The following is a 16,189-nucleotide window of genomic DNA, read 5'->3' as shown; positions in this document are numbered from 1 at the left end:
TGAACACGCCCACTGCTCAATGACAGCCTCTTGAACACGCCCCCTTCTCAATCACAGCCTCTTGAACACGCCCCCTGCTCAATCACTGCCTCTTGAACACCCCCTCTGCTCAATCACAGCCTCTTGAACACGCCCCCTGCTCAATCACAGCCTCTTGAACACGCCCACTGCTCAACGACAGCCTCTTGAACATGCCCCCTGCTCAATGACAGCCTCTTGAACACGCCCCCTGCTCAATCACAGCCTCCTGAACACGCCCCCTGCTCAATGACAGCCTCTTGAACACGCCCCCTGCTCAATCACAGCCTCCTGAACACGCCCCCTGCTCAATCACAGCCTCTTGAACACGCCCCCTGCTCAATCACAGCCTCTTGAACACGCCCCCTGCTCAATCACAGCCTGTTGAACACGCCCCCTGCTCAATCACAGCCCGCCTCTTGCCTCATTTTTTAACATTTACTTATATCTACCGATTATATTTGAATTTCCATCGATGATTCTTTTATATTTCATTTAAAACTTTAAATCCAATAACAGAATAAACGTGCGGCACCGACCGGCGTATCAATGTAATCCCGACAGGCGTCTTCTCAGCCTCGCTTTACTGCATTGCAGAGCTGAATATTTTATTTTATATTTTTATTTTTTTTAAAGAAAAAACGTTTATTGAATTTCCAAACTTAGATCCACACAGGAGGAGGAAACGCCGAGCTGAATCGTTTATTCTAAAGAGACTGTTGAAGATCCAAAGTCGGCGTTCCCCTCTGCGGGCGCGCCGCTCCTTCATGGATGAGATGCGTTGCTCAGTGAAGTGGCTCCTCCACTCAGCAGACACCTCGGCACTGCTGAATATCCCATTAGCCGGGCGAAGCGTACCGGCATTTTGCAGAAATTAACTCCGCAATTTGATCCGGGCTGCGCCTTTATTTATTTATTTATTTTAAATCTGACTTTTATTAGAGAGGAAGCCGGAATCGCCGGATAAGCGGGTGGATTGCGCCAATCGGAGAGAACATTCCAACTTTGCAAAAAAAAAAGTCCTGGAAACCGGAACTGAGCTGGGAGTGGAAGATACAAGTCTTCGTGGTACAAAAAAATGAAACATTCCGATTCGATCCGCAGATTTCTGGAGTTAAGACGTTTGTATTTTATATACTTTATACCTTTTTGTTTTGGATGGAATTGGGAAGAATATATTTATATTATATTTATACATATTCTTCTATATACAGTAAGTACATATATATTACAACACGCTGCTGCGACGCCATAATCGCTAAAGCGGGAGATTTGGCTTCTAGCCATGTTCAGGTCACCGGCCCAGATTGGATGGATGGTATCCAGGGCAGGAACCCGGGGGAACCTCCAGCACTGGATGTACAATATATTGCCAAGAGTATTGTCCCCACCCTCCAAGTCATGTGATTCAGGTGTTCCAATCCTTTTTCAATCATGTGAATCAGGTGTTCCAATCCCCTCCCAATCATGTGATTCAGGTGTTCCAATCCCCTCCCAATCATGTGATTCAGGTGTTCCAATCCCCTCCCAGTCATGTGATTCAGGTGTTCCAATCCCCTCCCAATCATGTGATTCAGATGTTCCAATCCCCTCCATATCATGTGATTCAGGTGTTCCAATCCCCTCCCAATCATGTGATTCAGGTGTTCCAATCCCCTCCCAATCATGTGATTCAGGTGTTCCAATTCCCTCCATATCATGTGATTCAGGTGTTCCAATCCCCTCCCAATCATGTGATTCAGGTGTTCCAATCCCCTCCCAATCACATGATTCAGGTGTTCCAATCCTTTTTCAATCATGTGATCCAGGTGTTCCAATCCCCTCCCAATCATGTGATTCAGGTGCTCCAATCCCCTCCCAATCATGTGATTCAGGTGTTCCAGTCCTTTTTCAATCATGTGATTCAGGTGTTCCAATCCCCTCACAATCATGTGATTCAGGTGTTCCAATCCCCTCCCAGTCATGTGATTCAGGTGTTTCAATCCCCTCCCAATCATGTGATTCAGGTGTTCCAATCCTTTTCCAATCATGTGATTCAGGTGTTCCAATCCCCTCCAAATCCTGTGATTCAGGTGTTCCAATCCCCTCCATATCATGTGATTCAGGTGTTCCAATCCTTTCCCAATCATGTGATTCAGATGTTCCAATCCCCTCCATATCATGTGATTCAGGTGTTCCAATCCCCTCCATATCATGTGATTCAGGTGCTCCAATCCCCTCCCAATCATGTGATTCAGGTGTTCCAGTCCTTTTTCAATCATGTGATTCAGGTGTTCCAATCCCCTCCCAATCATGTGATTCAGGTGTTCCAATCCCCTCCCAGTCATGTGATTCAGGTGTTTCAATCCCCTCCATATCATGTGATTCAGGTGTTCCAATCCTTTTCCAATCATGTGATTCAGGTGTTCCAATCCCCTCCAAATCCTGTGATTCAGGTGTTCCAATCCCCTCCATATCATGTGATTCAGGTGTTCCAATCCTTTCCCAATCATGCGATTCAGATGTTCCAATCCCCTCCATATCATGTGATTCAGGTGTTCCAATCCCCTCCATATCATGTGATTCAGGTGCTCCAATCCCCTCCATGGACACAGGTGTATACAATCAAGCCCCTAGGCATGCAGACGGCTTCTACAAACATTGGTGAAAGAATGGGTCGCTCTCAGGAGCTCAGTGACTCCAAGCGTGGTCCCGTGATAGGTGGCCACCTGGGCAATAAGTCCATCCGTGACATTTCCTGGCTACTAAATATTCCACGCTCAACTGTTAGTGGGATTATAACAAAGTGGAAGCAACTGGGAACAACAGCCACTCAGCCACCAAGTGGTAGGCCACATCACATGACAGGGCAGGGTCAGCGCATGCTGAAGCGCACAGTGCGCAGAAGTCACCAACTGTCTGCAGAGTCAATAGCTAAAGACCTCCAAACTTGGTGTGGCCTTCAGATGAGCCCAACAACAGTGTGTAGAGAGCTTCATGGAATGGGTTTCCATGGCCAAGCAGCTGCATCCAAGCCTTCCATCACCAAGTGCAATGCAAAGCGTCGGATGCCGTGGTGTAAAGCACGCTGCCACTGGACTCTAAAGCATGGAGACGTGTTCTCTGGAGTGAGCAATCATGCTTCTCTCAACCCGATGGACGTGTCTGGGTTTGGCAGTTGCCAGGAGAACGGTACTTGCCTGACTGCATTGTGCCAAATGTAAAGTTTGGTGGAGGGGGGATTATGGTGTGGGTCTGCAATTTCTGCCTATCTTTTGTATTATGTCCCCAGTCTCTGACCATCTCTTGTATCATGTCCCCAGTCTATGACCATCTCTTGTATCAGGCCCCCAGTCTATGACTATCTCTTGTATCAGGCCCCCAGTCTATGACCATATCTTGTATCATGCCCCCAGTCTATGACCATCTCTTGTATCATGCCCCCAGTCTATGACCATATCTTGTATCATGTCCCCAGTCTATGACCATCTCTTGTATCATGTCCCCAGTCTATGACCATCTCTTGTATCAGGCCCCCAGTCTATGACCATCTCTTGTATCAGGCCCCCAGTCTATGACCATCTCTTGTATCAGGCCCCCAGTCTATGACCATATCTTGTATCATGTCCCCAGTCTATGACCATATCTTGTATCATGCCCCCAGTCTATGACCATCTCTTGTATCATGTCCCCAGTCTATGACCATCTCTTGTATCATGCCCCCAGTCTATGACCATCTCTTGTATCATGTCCCCAGTCTATGACCATCTCTTGTATCAGGTCCCCAGTCTATGACCATCTCTTGTATCATGTCCCCAGTCTATGACCATCTCTTGTATCAGGCCCCCAGTCTATGACCATATCTTGTATCATGTCCCCAGTCTATGACCATCTCTTGTATCAGGCCCCCAGTCTATGACCATCTCTTGTATCAGGCCCCCAGTCTATGACCATATCTTGTATCAGGCCCCCAGTCTATGACCATATCTTGTATCAGGCCCCCAGTCTATGACCATCTCTTGTATCATGTCCCCAGTCTATGACCATCTTTTATAGCATGCCTGCAGTCTTTGACTACATCCTGTTGTGTGTCTGCACTCTCTGACAGTAAATATTCACTTCATTTTAAGTCAGCCCTTTGGTGGTGATGGGGGCCACACTTGAGGTCCCCCATATCAAGAATGTTGACCACCACTGACTTAAACAGTTTGGATTTCCCATCACTTTCTGTCCTGCTGGTTCCGGCTCTCCAAGACAAATAGAGAGGAGGACCCTCCACAGCAAGAACACAGAAAGCAGTAAAAGCCTGGCAGGGGCTCTAACCCTTCCAAACATAAAAACAGTTTGGGCTTCAAATATACTTTAATGTTAATGTGTGTAGAAGAAGAAGTGAAAAAAATAAGCAAAACAGTGAAAGGAGGAAATAAATGAAAGATGCATCTTTTTAGATGACATACTCTGGTGGGGGTATTGAGGAACACCAAATACAAAACTTCATATAATTCAGAGGACTCCTCGAAATGTTTATTTATTAAGTGCATCAGATACAGCTGACAGTTTCGGGGGAAAGGCCTCCCCTTCATCATGGCTTGAGCAGTAGATGATATTGGAATCTCGATGAGATGCATCAGGACTTGATAAAGACTGCCAGCTGTTCATAGCGCCGTCAAGATATGAAAGTCTTTATAAAGTCCTAACAAAGCCCTGACATTAGTTATGCTATATGAACAGGAACATGTGACACACATAAAGTAGATGTTATCCCAGTGTGGCTGCAAAAGTCGAAATACCCTTTAAAAAGGGAGAGGTAGAAGCATAGAAGGATGTAGAAGATAGAAAGAAGAAGGTAGAAGATAAAAAGAGGAAGAAGAAAAAGAAAGAAGGATTTAGAAGATTGAAAGAAATAGAAGACCAAAGGAGGAAGAAGATAGAAGGAGGTAGAAGAGGAAAGAATGAGGTAGAAGAAAGAAGGAGGTAGAAGATTGAAAGAAATAGAAGATGGTAGAAGATAGAAAGAATGAGGTAGAAGACAGAAGGAGGAAGAAGAAAAAAGGAGGTAGAAGATGGAAAGAAATAGAGGATAGAAGGAGGTAGAAGAATAGAGGGAGGTAGAAGATAGAAAGAATGAGATAGAAGACAGAAGGAGGAAGAAGAAGAAAGAAGGATGCAGAAGACTGAAGGAAATAGACAATAGAAGGAGGAAGAAGATAGAAGGAGGTAGAAGAAAGAAGGCGGTAGAAGAGGAAGAAAGAAGGAGGAAGAAGATAGAATGAGGAAGAAGAAAGAAGGAGGAAGATAGAAACAAGTAGAAGATAGAAGGTGGTACAAAAAGAAAGAAGAAGGTAAAAGATAGGAGGAGATAGAAGATAGAAAGAATGAGATAGAAGACAGAAGGAGGAAGAAGAAGAAAGAAGGATGCAGAAGACTGAAGGAAATAGACAATAGAAGGAGGAAGAAGATAGAAGGAGGTAAAAGATGGAAAGAGATAGAAGTTAGAAGGAGGTAGAAGAAAAGAAGGAGGTAGAAGAAGAAGAATGAAGGAGGAAGAAGATAGAAACAAATAGAAGATAGAAGGCGGTACAAAAAGAAAAAAGAAGGTAAAAGATAGGAGGAGATTGAAGATAGAAAGAGAAAGAAGGTAGAAGACAGAAGGAGGTAGAAGAAGAAAGAAGGAGGTAGAAGATAGAAGGAGGTAGAAGATAGAAGGAGGTAGAAGATAGAAGGAGGTAGAGGATAGAAGGAGGTAGAAGATAGAAGGAGGTAGAGGATAGAAGGTGGTTGAAGATAGAAGGAGGTAGAAGATAGAAGGAGGTAGAGGATAGAAGGTGGTTGAAGATAGAAGGAGGTAGAGGATAGAAGGAGGTAGAAGATAGAAGGAGGTAGAAGATAGAAGGAGGTAGAAGAGGAAAGAATGAGGTAGAAGAAAGAAGGAGGTAGAAGATTGAAAGAAATAGAAGATGGTAGAAGATAGAAAGAATGAGGTAGAAGACAGAAGGAGGAAGAAGAAAAAAGGAGGTAGAAGATGGAAAGAATGAGATAGAAGACAGAAGGAGGAAGCAGAAGAAAGAAGGATGCAGAAGACTGAAGGAAATAGACAATAGAAGGAGGAAGAAGATAGAAGGAGGTAGAAGAAAGAAGGCGGTAGAAGAGGAAGAAAGAAGGAGGAAGAAGATAGAATGAGGAAGAAGAAAGAAGGAGGAAGATAGAAACAAGTAGAAGATAGAAGGTGGTACAAAAAGAAAGAAGAAGGTAAAAGATAGGAGGAGATAGAAGATAGAAAGAATGAGATAGAAGACAGAAGGAGGAAGAAGAAGAAAGAAGGATGCAGAAGACTGAAGGAAATAGACAATAGAAGGAGGAAGAAGATAGAAGGAGGTAAAAGATGGAAAGAGATAGAAGTTAGAAGGAGGTAGAAGAAAAGAAGGAGGTAGAAGAAGAAGAATGAAGGAGGAAGAAGATAGAAACAAATAGAAGATAGAAGGCGGTACAAAAAGAAAGAAGAAGGTAAAAGATAGGAGGAGATTGAAGATAGAAAGAGAAAGAAGGTAGAAGACAGAAGGAGGTAGAAGAAGAAAGAAGGAGGTAGAAGATAGAAGGAGGTAGAAGATAGAAGGAGGTAGAGGATAGAAGGAGGTAGAAGATAGAAGGAGGTAGAAGATAGAAGGAGGTAGAGGATAGAAGGTGGTTGAAGATAGAAGGAGGTAGAGGATAGAAGGAGGTAGAAGATAGAAGGAGGTAGAAGATAGAAGGAGGTAGAAGAGGAAAGAATGAGGTAGAAGAAAGAAGGAGGTAGAAGATTGAAAGAAATAGAAGATGGTAGAAGATAGAAAGAATGAGGTAGAAGACAGAAGGAGGAAGAAGAAAAAAGGAGGTAGAAGATGGAAAGAATGAGATAGAAGACAGAAGGAGGAAGCAGAAGGAAGAAGGATGCAGAAGACTGAAGGAAATAGACAATAGAAGGAGGAAGAAGATAGAAGGAGGTAGAAGAAAGAAGGCGGTAGAAGAAGAAGAAAGAAGGAGGAAGAAGATAGAATGAGGAAGAAGAAAGAAGGAGGAAGAAGATAGAAACAAGTAGAAGATAGAAGGTGGTACAAAAAGAAAGAAGAAGGTAAAAGATAGGAGGAGATAGAAGATAGAAAGAATGAGATAGAAGACAGAAGGAGGAAGAAGAAGAAAGAAGGATGCAGAAGACTGAAGGAAATAGACAATAGAAGGAGGAAGAAGATAGAAGGAGGTAAAAGATGGAAAGAGATAGAAGTTAGAAGGAGGTAGAAGAAAAGAAGGAGGTAGAAGAAGAAGAAAGAAGGAGGAAGAAGATAGAAACAAATAGAAGATAGAAGGCGGTACAAAAAGAAAGAAGAAGGTAAAAGATAGGAGGAGATTGAAGATAGAAAGAGAAAGAAGGTAGAAGACAGAAGGAGGTAGAAGAAGAAAGAACGAGGTAGAAGATAGAAGGAGGTAGAAGAAGAAAGAACGAGGTAGAAGATAGAAGGAGGTAGAAGATAGAAGAAGGTAGAAGACAGAAGGAGGTAGAAGAAGAAAGAAGGAGGTAGAAGATAGAAGGAGGTAGAAGATAGAACGAGGTAGAAGATAGAAGGAGGTAGAGGATAGAAGGAGGTAGAAGATAGAAGGAGGTAGAGGATAGAAGGAGGTAGAAGATAGAAGGAGGTAGAGGATAGAAGGAGGTAGAAGATAGAAGGAGGTAGAAGATAGAAGGAGGTAGAGGATAGAAGGAGGTAGAAGATAGAAGGAGGTAGAGGATAGAAGGTGGTTGAAGATAGAAGGAGGTAGAGGATAGAAGGAGGTAGAAGATAGAAGGAGGTAGAGGATAGAAGGTGGTTGAAGATAGAAGGTGGTAGAGGATAGAAGGTGGTTGAAGACAGAAGGAGGTAGAAGACAGAAGGAGGTAGAAGATAGAAGGAGGTAGAAGATAGAAGAAAGAAGATGAGACATAAGAATGATGACACATGGGGAGGGAAAAAAAGAAGATGGATACATTTATGAAAACTTGTTTTTAAAATGAAATATACAAATGTGCAGCAATCGTTACATTGTGTCTTTCTAGGGTCCTATTGATGAAACATACAATCCTGACCGGTTTCCTCCATGAGTTCTCTCCATGTGCTGGAGGCCATTTCTCTGGAGTTACTGCAAATACCTAACAGATAATTATTGTGTCAACCATCTAGATTGGAGTGCCAGGCTTGTCTGTGTTGATAGGTCCATGACAACGTTTGCTGTCATTGCCAACAGCTTGTACATACATGAATACCTCGTCATTTGCCCAATTTACATGTTGGATGTTGTTCATTGGTTACTGTACATCAAGAAACTGATTAATCAGCAGAACCAAGAAAATCCCGTCATTCCCGCTAATGCCGCCAACTAGAGTATCATGTTCTGGAGCCCCGTATGAACCTGTACAGCTCCACATAAACACAAACACTGCCAAGGTGATGATACAGAAGGCACCACACCATATAAGCTGGTTTACTGGCAGAGGACGTCAGGAGACCAATTCTTACAGCTCATACTTGTGATCTTTCGCATGTTCCAGCACACAGATGTACTTTGACCAGTGACCGGCGTGCACTGACAGGTTGGTGCACGTCTAATTCCAGAAATGGTATCAAGCTGCTAAAGGAGGCCCTGATGTGTGCTAACCGCTGGATGTGCTTCAGCTACCCCTGACCTGTGTTCCTGCTCCCCTGTTGATGACCCGACCTGCTCTTGACTTACACCTGCTCCTTAGCCATGACTCTGGCTTGGCTACTCACCATGTTCTTGCTGTCCATCTGTGTTGACCCTGCCTTGCCATCTGAGCATGTCCTTGATCCCAGTTGGTACCTACATCTGCCTATGCTTGTGCTTTCATTCTCTGTACCATGCTTCCAAGGTCCAATTCCTGGGTGCCTTCCTGTGGGCCGCCATCTATGGTCCTCCTCTGGTGTGCCTGTGCTGCCATGGACTACAGTCTGCTACCTGCTACCTGATTTCTGGTACCCGAGCTTCTTTGTGCCCTGTTTCCACACTCAGAGGTACTCAGATCAGAGCCGCAAGGGGAAGCCCTCTCGTCACTTCAGCCTCCAACCAAGGTAAGTGACAGGACATCTGTAGACTCCAGCATTTGTTTCCACTGTGACAATGATGGGCCACACCACTGGGAAAAAAAGAGGGTTTTCACGAATACGGATTGAGGAGCTCCAAAATGGCTGTTCCAAGTGGAGAAATTGGTCCTTCAGTTTCCTCTGGGTTTTGTAAATCCCGGTTGGGTTCTGAAGTTCGGAGTCTGCTAACTCTCTAACCAGGTCTTACTGGTGACAACCAGAGTGTGTGTGCACACCTTTCATATTCAAGGGACTGATAGTAGTTCAGGATTCCACCTTGTTTAGAAGACCTCACATTGTCCCCTTCATCAGGACAGCCAATGTGTTTAGGGGACCCCACATTGTTCCCTTCATCAGAGCAGCCAATGTGTTTAGGGGACCCCACACTGTCCCCTTCATCAGCTTAGCCAATGTGTTTAGGGGACCCCATTTGTTCCCTTCACTAGGGCAGCCAACGTGTTCAGGGGCCCCCACCTTTTCCCCTTCATCAGGACAGCCAATGTGTTTAGGGGACCCCACATTGTCCCCTTCATCAGGGCAGCCAACATATTTAGGGGACCCTACATTGTCCCCTTCATCAGGGTAGCCAATGTGTTTAGGGGACCCCACATTGTCCCCTTAAGGGCAGCCAACGTGTTTAGGGGACACCACTTTGTCCCCTTCATCAGGGCAGTCAACGTGTTTAGGGGCCCCCACATTGTCCCCTTCATCAGGGCAGCCAATGTGTTTAGGGGAGTCCACATTGTCCCCTTCATAAGGGCAGCCAACGTGTTACGGGGACACCCAAACTGTCCCCTTCATCAGGGCAGCCAATGTGTTTAGGGGACCCCACATTGTCCCCTTCATCAGGGCAGCCCATTTGTTTAGGGGACCCCACATTGTCCCCTTCATCAGGGCAGCCATTGTGTTTAGGGGAGCCCACACTGTCCCCTTAATCAGGGCAGCCCATGTGGTTAGGGGACCCCACATTGTCCCCTTCATCAGGGCAGCCCATGTGTTTAGGGGACCCCACATTGTCCCCTTCAGGGCAGCCAACATGTTTAGGGGACCCCACATTATCCCCTTCATCAGAGCAGCCATTGTGTTTAGGGGACCCCACATTGTCCCCTTCATCGGGGCCTTAAATAAATAGTAGTCAAGTGGTTAAAGATTAGCGGGATCTTTTTTCCTGAATGGTCAGAGATGAAATTCCCTCTGATATTTCCCATAAGTACCAATCGGATGGGAGAGACTTTCAAGTTCCTGGCTTAATCTGTCCATGTAATTGCGGCACAGTGGTTAATAAGGGAGACGTTTAATAATCGTGTCCCCCCAGTCTGGCTTGCTGGTGTCCTGAGGGGACAGCGGGTGTTTCCTGGGCTGCGGGTCATGACCCCAGTCACTTTATAGAGTCTTTAATGTGCAGTAAAAGTCCCCGGCCTCAGTGGCGGGAGCCACACAAGTCACAGTGCATTGATGAGAAGGCCCAGAGGTGAGGACAGCCGGCTGAGAAATAATTACGGGGACCTCAGACTGTCACACCAGGGCCACAAACTTGTGACTTGATTGTCTCCTTCATTTCTATTGTGTCACAACAGAGAGCCCGAGTGTCAGCTCTGCAGGGCAAGACGCACTGTGTCTGCACTGATAGGTGTGACGTCTGTCCCCGTTCCTGTCCTCGGCCCTGTCCCCGTCCCCGGCCCTGTCCCCATCCCCGGCCCTGTCCCCGGCCCTTTCCCCAGCCCTGTCCTTGGCCCTGTCCCCGGCCCTATCCCCAGTCCTGTCCCTGGTCCTGTCCCCGGCCCTGTCCTTGGCCCTGTCCCCGGCCCTATCCCCAGTCCTGTCCCTGGTCCTGTCCTTGGCCCTGTCTATTGAAGGAGAGTACCAACCAACATCCTACAAAGTCATTGTTATCCCACCATCCCCTCAACTGAAAATAAAAGGCATTTCCCCTTCATTGACACCTATGCGTTTTTAGTGTGTTTTGCAGAAACGCACTACACTCCATTTAACGAGGTTTCCTATGGATCTAGTTCACATCTGTGTGTTTTGAGCCACTGCGTTTCTTGGAAAGGGTCGAGGACTTTTTTTCCCCGCAGCAGATTGCATCTTGCGTGTAATAGACGTCGATGGACCCGCACCAAAAGTGTTGCGTTTTTTATATGTTTTGCATTTTTTTGTGTAGTTAATAAAGTATGACAGTTGTGTTCATGTAGTGCGGCTTTGATGCGACTTTACACTCTCTGGCACTGAAGTAGCATCAAAGTCTCAGGAACCTTTATGTGTTCAAAGTTGTATGTTAGGGTTAGGGGTAAGGGCTAGGGTTAGGGTTGAATGTTAGAGGTTAAGGGCTAGGGTTAGATATTAGGGTTAAGGGCTAGGGTTAGATGTTAGGGTTAAGGGCTAGGGTTAGATGTTAGGGTTAAGGGCTAGGGTTAGGGTTAAATGTTAGGGTTAAGGGCTAGGGTTAGGGTTAAATGTTGGGTTAAATGTTAGGGTTAGATGTTAGGGTTAAGGGTTGGGGTTAGCATTAAATATTAAGGTTGGTTAAGGGCTAGGGTTGGGGTTAGATGCTAGGGTTAAATGTTAGGGTTAGGATTAAACGTTAGGGTTAAGGGTCAAATGTTAGGGTTAGATGTTAGTGTTAAATGTGAGGGTTAAGGGTTGGGATTAGGGTTAAATGTTAGGGTTAGGATTAAGAGCTAAGGTTACAGTTAAAGTTAGTGTTAGGGTTAAGGGTTGGGGTTAGGGTTAAGGGCTGGGGTTAGGGTTGAATGTTAGTGTTAGGATTAAACGTTAGGGTTAAGGGTCAAATGTTAGGGTTAAATGTGAGGGTTAAGGGCTGGGATTAGGGTTAAATGTTATGGTTAAATTTTATGGTTAGATGTTAGGGTTAAGGGTTGAATGTTAGGGTTAGGATTAAGAGCTAAGGTTACAATTAAAGTTAGTGTTAGGGTTAAATGTTAGGGTTAAGGGTTGGGGTTAGGGTTGAATGTTAGGGTTAAGATTAAGAGCTAAGGTTACAGTTAAAGTTAGTGTTAGGGTTAAGGGCTGGGGTTAGGGTTGAATGTTAGTGTTAGGATTAAGAGCTAAGGTTACAATTAAAGTTAGTGTTAGGGTTAAATGTTAGGGTTAAGGGTTGGGGTTAGGGTTGAATGTTAGTGTTAGGATTAAATGTTAGGGTTAGATGTTAGGGTTAAGAGCTAAGGTTTTGGTTAAAGTTAGTGTTAGGGTTAGGATTAAATGTTAGGGTTAAGGGTTGGGGTTAGGGTTAGATGTTAGGGTTGGAATGATGGATAATGATTACCACTAACCCTTAACCCTAACATGTGACTTTGGACACATAAAGGCTCCTGCATTATTCTGATGTAACTTTGATGATACCTGAATGCCAGGGAGTGTAAAGTTGCCCCAAAGTCGCACTACATGAACAGAACTTTCATACTTTCCTATAAGCCAAACAAAACACAAAATGCATAAAAAAACATTTCAGAGACGCATGTTGAAAAGAGCACCACAAAACACACTAGAAAAAAGGAACAAAGCGCAACCTGCGTAGATGTGAACATTGCCTTAAAGGACATCACCCAGCAATAATCTGGTGGTGCAGAGTGGGCTGACAGCACCTGGGCAAGGCAAGTATTGCACCCCCTAACCCATACATGGTTAGCCCTCCATGAGTCCCTTCCAGCAGAACATATATACCGCACAGGGGCGGCCTGACCATTTGGAAACTCGGGCACTGCCCGAGGGCCCAGGGTCAGTAGGGGGCCCCATGAGATGCCCCTGGTACCTTTTTCATAGGCTTTTTTGAGTTTGGGCAAGGACACAGGGGCCCCATGGTCCCCTATTGCCCGGGGGCCCCATGAGTTGTCAGTCCGCCCCTGATACCGTATATTATATGGGAGACCAGGATCACCGACAGCTGCTTATAAAAGTGCCAGTGACTATCGGAGTTTGCAGTCCAGATAATAAATGACTTGTTTTATATACTCAAAATTTAATACAATTTTCTTGGCATTTTTTGTCGCTTTCACTTCCATCCGAGACACTTCTATGTCATACTCGAGAGTAATCTCGTTTTCTGGTTTACAATCACGCATCTCACTTGGATGGCAGATGACCCCTCAGCACCCAAGTGGTCATCCACCGGACAGACAAAATCTTTGGCCTGCTCTGTTATGGCGGACTAATAATGTTACGTATGCCGTCTGGTCCACCATGAAGAACTCTGAATTTCTACACTTACTGGTGCTGAACTGATGGAACATTAGCCACACATCAGCTTAGCAGGTCATATGACTTCTCCGTCAAGCTACTATCAAATGGTTGTGAAACTGAAGGATATGTCATCCCAGGGATCCCTACAAGGAACAATATTCTGGGCCTGTGGCCATGTCTTCTATTTATTTATTTACAGACAATTTTCCTTAGATACAAACAGCAACAACATATAGTATTACCCATTGCTTCACCCAGTATATCTGCATGGAGTTTGCATTCTTGTATTCCATGGCCAAGACTATGCTGAGGATGGAAGAAGGTAGAACCCCGAATGGACAGCCAGCCCTCATAAAAACTGATAATTGCTGAAAAATTGTCCCACAGTACATACAAACACCCCTGCATTCCCAACAGCAAAAATGGTCGCACATTACCCGATATTGGATCCTGCTTTGTACTTCTGTATCTTTGTCTACTCACCGATGACTGCTACTACCTCTGTGACTGTGCTTCTGTCTCTAATTTGGCTCCTACCATTCCTCCTGTCCCTTGGACTCCACCTTCTGAATCTTCTGCTCAGAGTTCCCCCTAACCTCAGCGCTGGTTCCACTCATGGTGCTGCTGTTTCTGACTTGATCTTCTGCTGAATCGTCCAAGTTTGCATCTCCAGGCCAAGGTTCTGCCATCAACATCTACTGGCTCTTGTGTTCCTCCTGTCCCTTGGACTCCACCTTCTGAATCTTCTGCTCAGAGTTCCCCCTAACCTCAGCGCTGGTTCCACTCATGGTGCTGCTGTTTCTGACTTGATCTTCTGCTGAATCGTCCAAGTTTGCATCTCCAGGCCAAGGTTCTGCCATCAACATCTACTGGCTCTTGTGTTCCTCCTGTCCCTTGGACTCCACCTTCTGAATCTTCTGCTCAGAGTTCCCCCTAACCTCAGCGCTGGTTCCACTCATGGTGCTGCTGTTTCTGACTTGATCTTCTGCTGAATCGTCCAAGTTTGCATCTCCAGGCCAAGGTTCTGCCATCAACATCTACTGGCTCTTGTGTTCCTCCTGTCCCTTGGACTCCACCTTCTGAATCTTCTGCTCAGAGTTCCCCCTAACCTCAGATGGTTCCACTTATGGTGCTCTTGTTCCTGACCTGGACTTCTGCTGAATCATCCAAATCTGCATCTCCAGGCCAAGGTTCTGCCATCAGCTCTTGTGTTCCTTTTGTCGCTTTCTGTTCAACTTCTAGGGGTGCTTGGGCCAGACATACAAGAGCCTTGCTTAGGTACTGTGGCTTCCACATAGATTCTGTTTTGGACCATTCTTTTCCAGTTCTTGACCTCAGCACTGTCCATGACTTTGATTAGACTTTGATTTCTTTGTCTACGCACTGATGACTCCGACTACCTCTGTGACTGTGCCTCTATCTCTAATTTGGCTCCTACCATAGAGCGCCTGCTCTGGCTGCATCCAGCATCAGCTCTGGTCATCTCATTGGGAGTGCTAATGGACTCCACTTTCTGAATCTGCAGCTCAGAGTTCCCCCTAACCTCAGCTGGTTCCACTCATGGTGCTGCTGTTCCTAACCTGATCTGCTGAATCGTCCATGTCTGCATCTCCAGGCCATGGTTCTGCCATCATCATCTACCGGCTTTTGTGTTCCTCTTGTCACCATCTGTTCTACTTCTAGGGGTGCTTGGGCCAGACATACAAGAGAGGCCAAAAACATAAAGTTAGGACCGCAGTATACAGAACAGCCTTGAAGTAGGCACTGTGGATTCCACATGGATTCTGCTTTGGACCATTCTTTTCCAGTTCTTTACCTCAGCTCTGTCCATGACTTTGATTAGACTCTGATCTCTTTGTCTACGCACTGATGACTCTGACTACCTCTGTGACTGTGCTTCTGTCTCTAATTTGGATCCTACCATAGATCACCTGCTCTGGCTGCATCCAGCATCAGCTCTGGTCATCTCCATATGTTCCTATTACTGGCACATTTGGAGTGCTAATGGACTTCACCTTCTGAATCTGCAGCTCAGTCAGAGTTCCTCGTAACCTCAGCTGGTTCCTTTGGTGGTGCTGCTGTTCCTTACCTGATTTTCTGCTGAATCTTCCAAGTCTGCAGGCCAAGGTTCTGCCATCAACATCTACTGGCTCTTATGTTCCTCCTGTCTCTTGGCACTATCTGTTCTACCTCTAGGGGTACTTGGGCCGGAGATACAAGAAAGGCCAAAAATATAGAGTTAGAACCACAGTATACAGAACAGCCTTGACGTGGGCACTGTGGATTCCACATGGATTCTGCTCTGGGCCATTCTTTTCCAATTCTTGACCTCAGCTTCGTCCATGACTTTGATTAGACTCTGATCTCTTTGTCTACGCACTGATGACTCCGACTACCTCTGTGACTGTGCTTCTGTCTCTAATTTGGCTCCTACCATAGATCACCCGCTCTGGCTGCATTCAGCATCAGCTCTGGTCATCTCCATATGTTCTTATTAATTGCTCATTGGGAGTGCTAATGGACTCCACCTTCTGTATCTGCAGCTCAGTCAGAGTTCCCCCTAACCTCAGCTGGTTCCTTTTGTGGTTCTGCTGTTCCTGACCTGATCTTCTGCTGTTTGGTTTCAATGGACGGGAATGTTAGGATGCTTTATGGATTGCTTATTTAGGGTTCAAGTTTTAAATTTTGCAAAGGTTTACGAAAATATTCTTGACCTTTTGGGAGTTGGGGACCACCACGCCCTGACTAGTACCAGGTGGACAGGAATGTCAGGAGGCTAAATTGATTGCTTGTGCAGGGATCAGGTTTTATGTTTAGCAAGTCTTCCTCTGGGCAAGGGTATTTTGAAAACCCTGAAGGAAGCCCGGCCATATTCCAAAGCCAAA

The sequence above is a fragment of the Staurois parvus genome, unplaced genomic scaffold (genome assembly GCF_062004578.1).
Source record: "Staurois parvus isolate SC_StPar_1 unplaced genomic scaffold, SC_StPar_1.0 ptg002118l, whole genome shotgun sequence".
Lineage (NCBI taxonomy): Eukaryota > Metazoa > Chordata > Amphibia > Anura > Ranidae > Staurois > Staurois parvus.
This window is presented reverse-complemented; position numbering follows the sequence as displayed.